Source organism: Bison bison, unplaced genomic scaffold, assembly GCF_000754665.1.
Source record: "Bison bison bison isolate TAMUID 2011002044 unplaced genomic scaffold, Bison_UMD1.0 scf7180017864166, whole genome shotgun sequence".
Taxonomy (NCBI): domain Eukaryota; kingdom Metazoa; phylum Chordata; class Mammalia; order Artiodactyla; family Bovidae; genus Bison; species Bison bison.
In genome coordinates this window covers 601,559-618,451 of record NW_011494738.1, presented here as the reverse complement: position 1 = coordinate 618,451, position 16,893 = coordinate 601,559, and the positions used below count along the sequence as shown (strand labels likewise).

Below are 16,893 nucleotides of genomic sequence, written 5' to 3'. Positions count from 1 at the left end.
TGCAGCCCACCAGGCTCCTCCATCCATGGGATTTTCCAGGCAAGAGTACTGGAGTGGGGTGCCATTGATTCTAGGCTAGGGAAGGGTTTCTCAGTCTTGGCACTACTGACATTTTGGACTGAACAGTTCTTTGTTGTGGGGGTTGTTCTGTGCATTGTGGAATGTTTAGTAGTATCTGGTCTCTATTCACTAGATGCCAAGAGTAATCTTCCTTTTATATGTGACCCCAAAATGTCTCCAGACATTGCCAAGTTGAGAACCATTAGGCTAGTGAAGTAGATATTTTGGTAGTAGCAGCTTGTCTTAGTTAGTGCTCAGTTGCAGAGAACAGACCCCACTTTAGCTGGCTTAAGCTGAAATGTATTAATGACAGGGTATTCAATGGTCTACAGAATGGGTCTGTGGGTAGAAGAAATAGAATCTAGGCTGGGGAGCTTCCAGAAACAAATCCTGAGGCCACATCACAACTGAATCATCATAGAAACTGCTGTACTTGTCTTGATCTGGATGCTGCCTGTCAAACAGAGAAGCTGTGGTCAGGAAACCACTTCTGCTAAACTGGGGAGTTAATACTCCATCTGCAGCAGCAGAATGATGCCTCATGTCCAGTCTCTCTCCTTGCTTTACAGAGTCTGAATTCCCATTCTGAAAGTGAATCTAATAATGGAGTCTATAGCATATCTAGAACCCTAGTTATAAGAAAGTGTGGAAAAAGGCAGTTTTGTTTATTAGCCTCTGTAATACATAAGAAGGCATCGCAGAAGGAGGTTGGAACAGATGTTAAATGAGCTTATCTCTAGTATTTTCTACAGGGTTCTTCCCAGAACTTAACTCACACCAGGAGGTAGCCACCTGTTCTAGATAAATGGGGTTGGTCCAAGGGTCTTCTTCACTCCCTTTACATTTTTGATGTTTGTATTTATAATTTTCTTCTTTCTTTTTTCAATTCTCCTTCCTATTTTCTCTTTGATTACCATTAATTTCATATATCTTTCCTTTTCTCTGACCCTAACTATAGGTTTTCTGAGAACTTCAAGAATATGTATTCACGCTTGGCTTTGTTGATAGATATGGCATGTAACGTCTTCGTTGATGAGATATGAGCTGAGGCCTAGGATGTTCAACTAACTCCATGTATGTCTCCAGTTCATGGAAGATAGTGTGAGAACGGATATTTTGGTGCAGAGGTTTGCATCTTTAAATTGTGTTCTCTCCATCTAGAAGAATAAAGCACCAATTAATGTGAACAATCATATTATCTGATTTGAAATAAACATTGATAAATAGCCTTAAGTACAAGCAGGTAAAAATCAAGTGATGCTTTCTGCCTCTAGGTTGTAGTCTTTTAATTTTAGAAAATGTGACTCCTTATGGCTGGGCATAATAAGTGATTGCTTACCTGGTACAATATGTTTTTCTTCTAGTTTGTTGCTAAGATCTCCTAATTATTAATTTAGTTAGAGCTATGGGGACTTTAACCCTAAGTTAAAATTCAGACAGTAGCCTTGGCAGAGGTAGAAACATCATAAGCCATTTACTCTTTCATGTAGTCATTTACTTATTTAGTGTATAGGACAAACGTTAATTTTGAAATTCAAATAAACAGTAAATAATCTTAATATAAATATGTCCCAAATGTTGGATGAGACATGGTTGCACTAAAAAATAGTAATTGTTTATGTGAAATTCAGATTTAACTGGATGCCCTCTATCTTTCCCCCTGTGTTTTTATTTTCTAAGTTTGGTGTGAATGAATTGATCAAGTTATTTCTTGCAAATACATTTCCTGAGATTGACAGAGGATGAAGAAAACATAAGGGTAATGGACTCCTGAGAGGACTAAAGATGAGAAAGTTGGGCTCCATACAAAAAGGAAGAGGGACAACTAAAAACAAACAGGCACTAAGCTGATCCTGGTTAAGCTGACCATTCCTTAGGCATGCAAATAAAGCCCTGATGTGAAGATAAAACTCTCTTCCTTCCCTGTAAATGTAGCCACTTTCCTAAAGCACTTGGATCTGGTCCCAGTGCAGCATTCCCTTGCCCAGGCTAGACAAGCCAAGCTTCGAGGTAAGTGGAAGAGATGAGCAGCGCAGGCACTGGATACCTTGGAGCCTTGTAATCTTGCTTGCACAACCTCCAGATTGCATGGTTCTTGGCTTCAGTGCAGCTGGGCACAATTTCAATGCACATCTATGGAGACCATGTCACAACAACAAAACAAACCAATGTAGCTGCGAGTTACATTAATAGCTTGAAAAAACAAGTCAACAGACTTGAAGACTGCTCTGGGAGTTCCTCCCAGGGAGTCAGCCTTTGGCAGAAAGGGAGTTACTGTGCCTCCTTCTTGACATTTTTCAGCTAAGATTATTCTATATGATTTGCACCTTGTCCCTTTCAAAGAGTGGTTGTTAGTTTGTTTTGACAGAGCCCTTATTTGCTTTATTGTTGATCAGCACTAGATCTTCCTGAGGAGCAGAATGTCCTTTACTGTATGCAAGTGTTTTGTCCTAAGAGATGGCTTCCCTGCTGTAGGTTTCACACTCATGAATAGTACATTCTTTCTTAAGCTCTTACACTGCTATTGGTCAAAAATACAGTGAGCCAAATTTTCACCGTCTTCTGATACTTCAGTTACTGCCTTGTTGTAGACTGGTAGTCAGGAAGAGTTTACACACCTTGCAGCAATATTCCATAAAAGAATTCTGAAGATCTGTTGGAGATGTCTTGTTCCTTATAGAGAGTACCCTAGTACATGGAAACCAAGGCTGGTAGAACCTTCTCCATTACTGAACTAAGAGCAAATTGGCTTCTTAATGTTAGTGGGTCTAGCCTAAGAGTATATGTGAATTGGAGTCTTGCCAATATCAGGAACCTCCTGATATATATATATTTTTATTTCTGACTTTTATGAAAGGTTTGATTTATGTGCCACCAACATTGGGATATGTGGGTGAACACACTGTTAGGAAGCTGGTGAAGAGAAGGAATATTAAGCATTTTGAAAGGAATCTTAGCTGTTCAATGTGATTTCTTAAAAAAAAAAAAAACAGATGTAAGGTATGCTTTATTTTGCATCTTACATCTTGAATCTTTTCTTCTGGTTTGCACATATCCTTGGCTGATTGCATTTTTTACCTCGAAAAATTGAGTTCCCTCACATATAGCACATTATTACAATTCTAATTTTGCATTGTTTAGTAACTGTAAACTTATGCTAAGAGAACAACAGAACAACAATAACAAAAACAGCAAAGCCATCTTCATTTTCCTTATTTTTCTTGGTTGTCTTTTTTTTTTTTTTTAATCAAGTCTCTCTGACTCATATCCTGGGCTATCTCAATTTGTGCATGTTTCCAGAATTCTTTTTAATTTTCAGTTTTCCCCTAATGCTTTTTTTTTCCCCTGTTATTCATTTCCCAGCTCCTATTCCACATAGCCTCCCTTTTCTGCTCCATCTCTTCCTATTTCTCTACATCTTTGTGGAGAGATATAACCTTCTTTGCTCTTTTATCACAGACCTTTCATGAAGTTCTATGCCAAGTCTTCTTAAACTATATGGGACAGATTGCCCTAGCTTAAGGGAACACTCAGGAGAGAAGGTTGGAGTGACTCATGGTTGCAGGTGTGAAAGGTGATGGGTTATGACCTCTTGTAGGTCCATTCTACTCTTAGGACACCATGATTCCATGAAGAGATACTCTTGAGATTTGTGTATCATTTAAACTTTTTTTTGCATGTTTAGATTCTCCTTCAAATAGTATAGTTTGAAATTAGGTTATGGTGAGCTGAAAAACAGATGAAACGATTTCCAAGCTATAAAAAATTGTGGCTCTTTTCAGAGAGGTCAAAAGATCAATATTGTTAGATGGTCAGAAATCCTGATAATATCTGAGAAGAGAGGAACTCTCAGAAGGGAGAGTAGCTGTGGCAAGAATAACTCCTAATGCAGTTAACACGCCTTGCTGTAGTACCTCCTGGCTTTCCCTACCAGTATGGTAACTTTAATCCCTCCCTAGGGAATTAGATGTCATTGATCTCTGAAGTTCTTCATGCTCTCTCCTTGGATTCCTCTGGTGAAGGCTTTATTCAGGGTGAAAAACCTGCTTCCTCTATGCGAATGTGCCCCAAATGGGAACTACATATTGGGAGACTACACATTTATATATCACAAATGATAAATATAATTTAAATCTGCTTATTTTGTTGAGGCCGTTCATTTGTTTCATAGTGCACCTACTCTGTTCCAGGCACACTGTTAAACAGTGGTGAACAATGGTGAGTAAAACCAGGTATGGAGTTTAGAATCCAGTGGGAAAGAAAGATGGTAATCACATAACCACACAAATATATTCAAAATGATATCAGTTCAGTTCAGTCGCTCAGTCGTGTCTGACTCTTTGTGACCTCATGAATCGCAGCACACCAGGCCTCCCTGTCCATCACCAACTCCCAGAGTTCACCGAGACTCATGTCCATCGAGTCCGTGATGCCATCCAGCCATCTCATCCTCTGTCGTCCCCTTCTCCTCTTGCCCCCAATCCCTCCCAGCATCAGAGTCTTTTCCAATGAGTCAACTCTTCGCATGAGGTGGCCAAAGTACTGGAGTTTCAGCTTTAGCATCATTCTTTCCAAAGAAATCCCAGGGCTGATCTCCTTCAGAATGGACTGGTTGGATCTCCTTGAGGTCCAAGGAAGCTATTAGAGCATAAAATAGGTGGGTTTGACATAGTTGTGAGGTGGGAGATCTGAAAGAAGTGGAGTTACTCGGTTGAAGAGTGGGGTGAGCCATTCCCTAGAGGCTGTGGCCAAGTACCAAAGCTCTATGATGGGGGACAGGGAAAGAGAGGGACAGGGAATCTGGAATACAGTGAGGATGAGGCAGCAGGAGGGGCTAATATGAAGATGGGCAGCTGAGCCCAGATCATCCAGAGTCTCAAAGGCCATGTTCTTTAATCCTAAGAACAATGGGGCTGTGGCTATGCTTAGTCGCTCAGTCTTGTCCAACTCTTTCCAACACCATGGACTGCAGTCTGCCAGGCTCCTCTGTTCATGAGGATTCTCTGGGCAAGAATATTGGAGGGGGTTGCCATGCCCTCCTCCAGGGGATCTTCCCAACCCAGGGATTGAACCCAGGTTTCCTGCATTGCAGGCAGATTCTTTTCCATCTGAGCCACAATGGGGAGCCATCGAAATGCTTTGGGGAGAAGATCGGAAAGGTGATCAGACTTCCATGTCAAAAATACTTACTTTGTTATTATAATAAGCAGCCTGTGAATTATTGGAGGCTCTCAAGCATTTAAAACTGAGATATGTTTTCTGTTTTATTTTATTAATGCAAGAACACTTAACATGAGATCTACTATCTTAACACATTTTCAGTTTACAATACATTATTGTTGGCTATAGACACAAATATTGTACAAGATCTCTGGAACTTTTTCATCTTAACTAACATTGTATGGCTGTTGATTAAAAACTCCTCATTTTCTTCTTCTCTTAACCCCTGTTAACCACCATTCTAGTCTCTGGTTTTATGAATTTGACTATTTTAAATATCTCATATAAGTAGAATCATGAAATATTTGTCTTTCTATGCTCAGTTGCTCAGTTGTGTCCAACTCTTTGTGACCCTATGGAGTGTGGGCCTCTAGGCTCCTCTGTCCATGGGATTTTCTAGGCAAGAATGCTGGAGTGGACTGCCATTTCCTACTCTCTTTAGTCTTTCTGTACCTGGATTATTTAAGCATAATGTCCTAAGGGCCCACAATATTGTCAAATATTGCAGAATTTCTTTTTTTTAAAAGGCTGAAGAGTATTCCATTGTAAGGGTATACCACATTTAAAAAATCCATTCTTTTGTCAATGGGCATTTAGGTTATTTCTACCTCTGCTGCTGTGAATAGTTTTGCAATGAATATGGAAGTTCTAATACCTTTTTGAGATCCTAATTTCAGTTGTTTTGGATGTATACCCAGAAGTGGGATTGCTGAATCATAACAGTAATTCTATTTTTAAGTTTTTGAGAAACTTTCATAATATTTTCCACAGTGACTACACCATTTTACATTCCCACTAACAGTGTTCAGCTGTTCCAGTTTCTCTATATCCCTGCCAATTCTTATTGCCTTTTATCATAATAGTCATTCTGACAGGTATCAGATAATACCTTGTGGTTTTGATTTACATTTCCCAGGTGATCAGTGATGATGAACACTCACTTTTTCTGTATACCTGTTGACCATTTTTTTATCTTTGAAGAAATATCTATTCAAGTCCTTAGCCCATTTTCTTTTTGGACAGTTGTTCAGTTCAATTCAGTTCAGTCGCTCAGTCATGTCCGACTCTTTGCGACCCCATGAACCACAGCACGCCAGGCCTCCCTTGGACAGGTGATGTTTACTATAAAACATTATTTTTTTTACAATGTTTTAAAAATGGGCTAAGCCCATTTTTGAAATCAGATTATTAGTGGGATGTTGTTGTTGTTGAATTGAAGGATTTCCTTGTATCTATTGGTAGATGAATTCTTTATCAGATATTTGATTTGCAAATATTTTCTCCCAATCCATAGATTGCTTTTCACTCTGTTGATTGTTGCCTTTGCTAAGCAGAAGTCTTTTAATTTGATGAGGCCCCAGTTTTTAATTTTGTTTTTGTTGCCTGTGCATTTGGTGTCATATTCATGAAATCATTGCCAAAACCAATGTCATGAAGATTTTCCCCTATGTTTCTTCTAGGAGTGTTAGGTTTTTGAGGTTTCTATTTCAGTCTTTTTTTTTTTTTTTTTAATGGCGTAAGAAAAAGGTCCAGTTTCATTCTTTTGAATGTGAACATTCAGTTTCCCAAAGTCATTTGTTGAAAAGACTATCCTTTCCACATTGTGTGTTCTTGAAATCTTTGTTGAAGATCAGTTGACTATATCTGTGTGAGTTTATTTCTGGGCCCTATTCTGTTCCATTGGTCTATTTGTCTTCATACTCATACCATACTTTTTTGATTGCTATAGCTTCATAATCTATTTTGAAATCAGAAAAGTGATGCCTCAACCTTTGTTCTTAAAATTGACTTGGCCATTTGTGACCTTTGGTGGTTCCTTATAAATTGTAGAGTTGTATCTCACATTTCTATAAAAATTGTCTTTGGAATTTTGATAAGGATTGCATTGAATCTGTAGATCACTTTGGGTACAGATGTTTTAGCAGTGTTAAGGTTCCAATACATGAATATGGGGTGTCTTTCCATTGTTTTTGCCTTTCTTAATTTTCTTCATCAATGTGTTATAGTTTTTAGTATGTAAATCTTTGACCTCCTTAGGTAAATTTATCTTTAAATATTTTATTCTTTTTGGTGTTAATGAAAATGTGATTGTTTTCTTAATTTCCTTTCTAGCTAGTGTATAAAAATGCAACTGGTTTTTGTACATTTATTTTGTATCCTGCAGTTTTACTGAACTCCTGTATCAATTCTAACATTTTTTTAAATGTCTGGAGTTTTCTGTATATGAGATCATGATATCTGAAAACAGGGATAATTTTAATTCTCCCTTTGCAATTTGCATGTATTTTATTTTTTTCTTATCTAGTTGCTCTGGAACTTCCGGTACCATGTTAAATAGAAGTAGTAAGACTGAGCATCCTTGTCTTATTCTTGATTTTAGAGGAAGAATTTTCATTTCGTCACTATTGAGTATGATGTTAGCTATGGAGTTTTCATATATAGTCTTTATTATGTAAAGGTATTTCCCTTTATTCCTAGTTTGTTGAGAGTTTTTATCATGTAAGAGTGTTGAATGTTGTCAAACACTTTTTTTCTGCATCTACTGAGACAATCATGTGACTTAAATTCTTTGTTCTGTTGATGTAGGTTATCACATTAATTGATTTTCTTATACTGAACTCCAGGAGATAGTGGAGGACAGGGAAGCCTGGTGTGCTGCAGTCCATGGGGTTGCAAAGAGTCGGGCACGACTTAGCAACTGAACAACAACAACAACAACAAGAACAACAACAGCAACATACTGAACCATTCTTGCATCCCAGGGATAAATCCCACCTGGTCATATTGTATCAGTCTTTTAATGTGTTATTGGATTCTGTTTTGCTAGTATTTCACTGAGGATGTTTGCCTCTATATACATTAGTGAGTTAACACACGTATTCCAATTTTTAGGAACTGTGAGCGGTTGTTATAGCCAAAAACAAGTCACTAGGAGGTAGAAGTCTTTGCTATGAATTGCATAGTGTTGTATTTTATTTTTTACTTAAATGAACTAAATATAGTCATTCCTAAGACAGTAAAATGGTTGCTAAATTATGATAGAGAATGTAATAATGAAAGTTTCTTCTTTCAAAGAGAGTTAGGCACTAGGTGTAAATAAAACAGGATATTTTGATCCCACATTTTAATTTTGTTGCTTTGATCTTACCATTTTGACTCCATTACATTGATATCAACAACACTTTGATCCTTCTGCTTTTTACTTAACACCAATAACAAAAGTGAAAAGTATGATAGCTGTGTTTATTGATTTCTAGGTGCCAGACTCTGTTTTAGGTGGTTTGCATGTATTTTCTCAATTTATAAGGTATGCACTATTATAACTTTGATTTTATAAATTAGAAAACAGAAACAACCAGGTCATCAGGTTAAACAACTTGATCAAGATAATTCACTCAGTGATGTAGGATGTAGACAGTTAGCTCATGGAATACAAAGGTGATTAGAAGTATACAAACCATACAACTGGTTGACCATTAATAATTACGTCAATGCTGGATTATCTGAGAGAAATTACTCATTATCATGAACCAACAAAGCAATCAGTTATTTTTTAATCAAGATCACAATGAATGTTATATATGTAAAGAATTAATAATAAATAACAATGACGGTTATTAAAACTTCACATTATAAAATATGTTATTTACAAAATTTAACAGAAGAATAAAATACTGACAAAACTGAGATGGCAAAATGTTTACTTGATATGAAAAAAATGGTCATGAAAAGAAAATTTGGAATGACTGAAGTAACATTTGATGTATATAAAAATCTCATAAATGATAAAAGCTTCACTGCAAAACTTACCCCCCAAAGAAGTAATTACAATGAAAATAGTATAGAAAGTAAAAATAAAATAGAAAAATTAGAAATACTACAAGTGTATGTAGAAACTTGGTCAAAGAATTATAATGATTAAGTGAAATTTCGGAGAAGGCAATGGCAACCCACTCCAGTGTTCTTGCCTGGAGAATCCCAGGGACAGCGGAGCCTGGTGGGCTGCCGTCTATGGGGTCGCACAGAGTCGGACACGACTGCAGTGACTTAGCAGCAGCAGCAGCAGCAGCAGCAGTGAAATTTACTACACTGTGTCTTTCTCCATTAAAAATGTAGTTAAACTGGTGGTGCTAAACTATTTTATACCTATTTTTTAAATTTTTAGGTATATCTCATGAGCATCTATTATGTTGTCCTGTTCATCATGTTTATCTTACTAAAGTAAGATACCATGCTTGGTATGCTTAGTTTATAATTTTTTTTTGAAATCAGATTTTTACTTTATCTTATTTGAAAAGTGAGAGAAAAAATGAACTGTTGAGGCCCATGTGCTACTTAGAGAAGAAGAGCTAAAAAGAAGTTGATCTTCCACAAAAATAAGTAACCCTTTTATTTCTGCCTGTAAATAACACAGATGCTTATTTGTTACTGGTACTGACTAGTCACATTATATTCAACAAATTCTATTGAATTGTAATTACTCCAATTATTTTGTAAATTGAAAATGAATTAATTTGTTGTTTTTTGACAGTGATTTATAATTTGACAGTTGGGAGAATTCTGATCAGCTTAAATGTATGTGATAAGTATTTGACAGAGAAGCCATCTCCTATTTTGACCATTAAAAAAATTCAGGCTTTTTGTTTCAAAAAGTGAGCTCACTTGTAGTTACAGTTAATTTATCATTGATAAAATATGTAGTAACAATTGGCATCTTTTATTTACACTTAGTGAAAAGTAATCCCATTTACAATCTGCAATGGGTTATTGCAAAACCAAGCATAATTTCCACTAATAAATTATGGGGACTGGAACAACTTATGAACGATGACCAAAAGATAGAGGTGCTAAATCTCTAGTTTAAAAAAGGCCATCTTTTAGAGAAAAAGTCTGCATTCTTGTGAAATGTTAAAATAAGTCCATACCTTTAGTTCTTAAACTGAATGCAGTCTTATATTAATTAGTCATAAACATTAGCTAGTGAAATGAAATGTAATACATCAGTGGAGAGGACAGCTTGAAAACTGTGGGATACTGTATTATTCTACTGTCTTAGATCAACAGTTCCAAGATCTATATAAAAGTAGAAAAATCTTAAATTTTGTATATAGAATAAAACTTTTAAAAATTAAATCAATCTTATGCATGTTGTTTATGGTTGTGTATATTAAGTCTGACTGATGGTGACTGCAGCCATGAAATTAAGAGATGCTTGCTCCTTGGAAGAAAAGCTATGACTAACCTAGATAGCATATCAAAAAGCAGGGAGATTACTTTGGTGACAAAGGTCTGTCTGAGCAACTGAACTGATTGATATTAAGGCTAGTCAGTACCAGCATAATGGTTAAGAGGACAATCTCTGAAGCTTGACAGCTTAGATCTAACTTTTTGATTTCTCATTCATTAGCTATAGAACCTGTAAACAATTGGGAAAATTACTTAACCTTTTTGAGCCCTGGTTCTCTCACTTCTAAAATGGGGGTAATAATAATTCTGCTCCATTGGATTGTTGTCAGAATTAGATGTGTTAATATACCTAAAAAATTCCACCTGTTTTTGTTGTTGTTATAATTTTACTAGCTACAGGTGAAAAATTTGTGGGCTATTACAAATAACCTTCTTTACAACTTAACATTTAGTTAGTGTTTGGAGAATATCCTTTTCTGCCTGAATTATTCTTAATCCCTCTGTGTGTGTTACTCCAGAAGGCCTGCTAGTTAACTGTTGGCTCTGTGTGGTTATTAAGATTATAAAGTGTAGCTACTCATATTATTATGTGGTTGTTGTCTAGTTGCTAAATCATGTCTAACTCTTTTGCGACCCCATGGACTATAGCCCACCAGACTCCTCTGCTCATGGGATTTCTCAGGCAAGAGTACTGCAGTGGGTTGCCATTTTCTTCTCCAGGGGCTCTTCCCGTCCCTGGGTTTGAATCCGTGTCTCCTGCATTGGCAGGCAGATTCTTTACTGCTGAGCCACCAGAGAAGTCATTATATTGTGATAGGAATCTAGTATTACAGGTATTAAAACAGCGGCACAAGAGAATAACTAATTCTGAGAAGATCCTTGTAACTATGTGACCTTGGTGAAATACTTTCTCTCATGTCTTGGCTTGTTTAAAAATGTTTCAAGTCGCGTAAAATGCTGGCATTGGATTAAATCCCTAATTTCCTTCTTAAGCTTCAGATTTGTAGTGCTCTTTCTTCTGTCTGAAATTCTCTCCCTTACAAGGCTGGTCCCACATTAATGATGCCATGCCTGCTTGGACACCTGTAGGCTGGGCCAGTGTAAAGTGGATCGTCTATTTTTAAGCCACTCAGGGTTGTCAGTGGAAACCACAGTATAAGGGGTAAAGACATCCAGAGTGAAGTTTGCAATATTATGTGCAATATTAATATAGAAGCAGTGCTGAATGACAAGATGACTTGATGAAAAGAAGGGACCACCCAAACTCCTGTGGTGCTGAATACTAATAGGCATAGACTAACATCTTACTGAACTGTTCTTTCTTTAGGCAACATATTCCAGACAGAAACTGCTGGGAATTTTTACCTTTAACTTTCATCTTCACTATTCTTGTCTTCTCCATTTATAAAAAGGTACTGCGTAAAGGGTTATTTGTTACCAGTGTAGAGTGTTACCACTATCAAGGACCCACCGTTTTTTAAAGTACTTTTCTGGGTATTGAATAAATATTTGCCAGTGTTCTAAATGCCAGGGCCTCTTGAGAACTTAAGAGGAATGTTGCGTAGGCAGGGATGGGGGAGGGCAACTTGCTGAGCCGCAAGTTTTGGAGGTTTAGGCTGAATGTCTTCAAAACATGTACCACATCACTATTGCTTTAACTGTTACTGTGTTGGTGGCCGCATATCCCTCAAGCTGCCTTGTTTGACACTTGAAACGTGAGAATTCTTTTCTCCTTTGAGTTTTGCTCTGTGTTTGAAAAGGGAATCATTTAAATGTAGGTCTGTGAGGGCACGAGAAGGCAAGCAGTTGACCTCACAATGAGAGCTCAGCAAGTTGCTTCGTGTTTTCCATTCAGAGCTGTCTCCTCTCTGTCAGCTCTTTTGAAGCACCTATAAAACAAAATAGGCTCATTAACTATGAAGGGGTAAGTGAAGCTGGCAGTTGCACCTATTCAAATAGGTTTTCCTTTTTAGATATTTGCCCTCCAGAAAAAAGAGCAGTCAGAAGACAAATGCCTCCCTTATCCTTGTCTATACATGGCCTCCCTTTTGGGGTAAGTGAGGTCAGTCAGGATCTGGGGTTGTGGGTATTTTGCTTCAGATCTGTCGCTAACCTGGTCCATGAGGTTATTGTCATGGTGAAAAGGCAGGATGAGCTTGTCACCATCATTTCATTCAGTAAGTTCGCATATAAGGATAATGACTGTATCTCTTTCTAAACAATCAAGGGCAATGCTTCATGACACAGACTTGTCTTAGCTGTGCAGTCTTGCTGACAGGAACAAGCAATAGTTCTGGCCTGTGGACCAGCTCTTCCCATCCATAGATTCTCCTCTTTTCATGGAGCTTTCACTGCAAATTTGATTCCTTTTCTGAACCTACTGCATTCACATTTTAATGAGCTTAGAGGGATGCCAAGATACATAAGAGGTGGTTTTTAACCCTTGAAATCTTAGCCAGTAAATGAGGTAACATGTGATGATGTTCAATAAATCACCACGAAAATGTGAGGCAATTTGAGACTATCCTTGAAAGAAATATGGGAAATGTTTCTATGGTTTCTAGTTGTAGAATAGTTTGAGCAAAGGCACAGAGGTGTTTATAGTTAGGGGACAATCTTTTTGGTCCTGACTTTATTTGGCCTATTTGATACTGTTGACCCTTGGCTTTATCTTGAAATATTCTCTTGGTTTCATGACACCACACTCCGCTGAGTTTCTCTCTGCTTTTATGACAGCTCTTTTCAGTCTTACCCCCAGGTTCTATGACCAAATGTAGGCTGATGATGCCTTACCATGCCTCTAGCCAGACTGCTTTCTCAAAAGTCAGACCTATATAGCTAACTGTCTTTTGTACACACCCACATATCCAACTCTTATTTAAGTACCTTAAATCTAGCATGGCCAAAAGTGAACTCCTTATTTTTCTCCCTAATTATGTATCTTCCTTAGTGTTTCCTTTTTCAGTGAATAATATACATCTAGTTATTTAAGTCTGAAACATGATTTAATCTTTGACTCCTCCTTCCCTAATACCCTCCATATGATAAATCATCATGCCTTTTATATTAGTTTCTCAGTAACTCCTGAATTTGTCCAGGTATCTTGGTCTCCATTGTTACCTCCATGGGCCAGCTCTCCATTATCTTCTACTTGAATGACTACAGTAACCACCTGCCTTCAATATGTCCTCCAGCTAATTTTTCCTTTACATTGTAGGCAGAGAAATCTTTCTAAAGCACAAATGTGGTCATTATTTTCTTACTTTAAAGTTCTCTAATAGCTCTCTTTTGTCCTAAGGATAGTGTTAAGATCCCAAAATAAGGCTACTGTTCTTTCTTGTTCTGGTCCTGCTGGCCTTTCTTGCCTCAAGTCTTGCTCCCACCACTTAAGCTCTCTGAGCTTCAGCCATTTTGAAGTGCTCTTACAGTTTGTGGACTCCCCAGATGAGTTTTCCCATCTCCAGGACTTTGTGTACACTGTTCCTGAGCTAGCACCCTCTTCTCCCTTGCTCTTCCTCTGGTCTCAGCTGGAAAATCAGTGTTCATACTGAATTCTCATGGCCTGTTCACTTGTCTATATCCATTTAGGTTTGTCAATACCTCTTCTAGAGTATGGAATATTTTAGATATTCAGTAGATACTTTGTGGATGAATTGGTTAGTGATAACGCGTGGGATGTCTTTAAGGATGGCAGATGCCCTGGCTTGACTGGAATGTAGGCATTATATGAAGGACAGAAGTGAAAGATATGAAAGGTGTTTGGGTGTCTTAGGTTGGGTTCCGTGAACATAAATTCTGAGATAAAGATTTCAGTATAGAAAGTTTATTGGGAAATGTTCTTGGGGTCAGCTCCTAAATTACACTTTATTAGGCCATGAGATGCTATTGAAGGTATTTCACAAAGAAGTGATGTGACTTGGAGCTGAAATTAGGAAGATTAATCTGGCTGAGGTATCTAGATTGGATTAAAGGTAGAGAAGTTGGAGACAGGGAGGACAATGGGAAAGTTTTTAAATGGCCCAGGTGAGAAAATAGGCCTGAACAAGGGTGTTGGCAGTGGAACTGAAAAAAAGGGAGGTGGTTATTTGCAAGAAATATAACAATGCTAGAATCCACAGGCTGTGGGACTCTTGGAAGAGTAAATATGGGATATATGGAATAAGAAGGAGACTGAAAAGTAAGTCCAAGGTTTTGAGCCTCACTGAAATGTAAGAATGCTGGCACTGGTGATGGAAGTTGAATAAGAATATAGTCCTGATGGTAGACTAGATTTGTTGAATTTGCAGTATGGCAGCCACTCAAGTAGCAGTGACCTACAGGCCACTGGGCAAGGATGATGACGTTCTAAGTGGTGTTCAATGGTTCAAGATGGGGCAGCAAGGTAGCAGTGCACATCACATGTTCAGGGGACCATGGGAAGATCAATTTGGCTAGAAGAGAGAATTGATTGATAGAAATATTGGTAAAAAAGTTGGAATATTGACTGTGGAGGTACTTAAATGACAGGCAAAATAGCAGTGGGGTTTAGAGGAGTTCTGGAGATTTCTTATAAAAATTGCCTTCTTTTCTGAAGTTTGATCCTATCTACTGTCTGAATGTGGGTCTCCATAAACTCAAAGAACTAGAGCTCTTCACTTGAGAGACGCTCTGTTTTTTACACTGAAGTAGTTCTGAAGATTACTGGTCATTGACATTCTTTTTCATGGAGATTATATGAAGACACGTTAAAGGAAAGTCCAGTCTTCATGCGTTTCTGAGATTTTTATATTCAGTCTTTGCTTAGCTTTCATGAGGCACAAAGAATCTGTGGCCTAATTGGTCAGCTGATTTACTGGCTCACCCTGTAAAGTAAATACTGTATATCTGCAAGTGGAAAGTCAGTATGTGTAATCTAGCTGCCTAGTCACGCCTGCCCAAATGCTGTTGAAAACTTTGACCAAGGGCTATAAAACTATCAAGAGCCAGGGCCCAAGCCTGCTTCCACACCAAATAGCTCATTATTGAAGCTATTGTGAAGATAACAGGGCATGCCTTTGACTTGCTGGGATACCTTCTTTGCTACAGAAGCATCTGGCAGAGCTGAAAAACTTTGTGTTACATAATTTTGCATTTGTTGTTTTTTTATTTATCCTCTAGTTCAGTTTATTTGATATCAAAACTTACCCTACTCTCCTTTAAGCACACTCATAGAATATAAAGTGTATCTTGATATCAGTGCAGTGAATTCAAAATGAAATCTTCAGACTGGCACTCAAATCATTAAAAAGACAAAACAAATCCAAAATTTCTTTGCTGTTGTTGAGCAGATGTTTGATTTTGACCCTCCTCCAAGATGATCATGGGCTTCCCTGGTGGCTCAGATGGTAAAGAGTCTACCTGCAATGCAGGAGACCCAGGTTCAATCCCTGGGTTGGGAAGATCCCCTGGAGAAGAAAATGGCAAGCCACTCCAGTATTCTTGCCTGGAGAGTTCCATGGAGAGAATTCCATTCTTGCCTAGAGAATTCCCACCAGAGGAGCCTGGCGGGCCACAGTCTATGGGGTTGCAAAGAGTCAGACACTACTGAGCGACTTGCACTTCACTTCACTTTACTTGACTTCATTTTACTTGAGTTTCATCCCAGAGTATTTAAAGCATCTCTTGGAAAAAGGATGAGAATTGCTGCTGAAGTGTTAACCTTTTTTGTTTTTTTGAACAGGAGGAAGTAAATGATACGTACCAAAGCCCCATGGTTACTTTTGGAATGGTCTGCTAGATTTGACCAGCACTTGGAGCCTATACACTCCAATGATTTGCAAACAATTACCTCTGCTAAGGTAAAGTGGCTTGACCATGTTTGTAGCTTTCTGCACAGCTAATTGCATGAGCTTTCACTCAACAGAAGAAAACATGTCAAATCTTGACACATTAAAAAAAAAATAAGCATGTTATTAAGTTGCAACTGATATTCAACAGTGCTACATAAATCTCTGAGAAGCAAAGAAGGGAGTATTTACTCTTTTATTCATTGTTCAGCTTTGCCCAGTTGATTTTATGCTTCAGTCCACAGAAATGTTTGCTGTACTGTAAAGGCTTTTGATATTTATATTTTATATTTTACTGTTCTTTGAATGTTTGGTCTAAAGAAGGTACAATTCAGTGATCCAAAGATGAATTACATAAGGGCTGTATGTTGTGTTTTCAAACAGAAATCTTAATTGCTTAATACCTTACTTATTCCATTTAGATCCTTCCTGAATCTGGGCTAATTTTCATGGTTTCTTAGCCATCTCTAGTATAAACTTTTCATTTCTTCCTTATTTACCTTGGCTAGAGATAAAGAAGAGTCAACTTCAGAGCTTATGATGTAATGTTAGGAATGCTGAGGAGACTTCCTTATTTTCCAAATTAACTCTCATAAATAAATATACATATATATATATATAT

General features: G+C 37.6%; 1 long non-coding RNA gene across 1 annotated transcript in view; it reads left to right on the top strand.

Moving 5' to 3' along the window:
* LOC104989855 overlaps positions 1-16,755 on the top strand; it is a 166,186-nt gene extending 149,431 nt beyond the window's left edge. The window contains exon 3 of the long non-coding RNA XR_825429.1: positions 16,166-16,755. This is a non-coding gene — a long non-coding RNA (uncharacterized LOC104989855). The remainder of the gene's footprint in view (positions 1-16,165) is intronic.
* Positions 16,756-16,893: the final 138 nt, after the last annotated feature.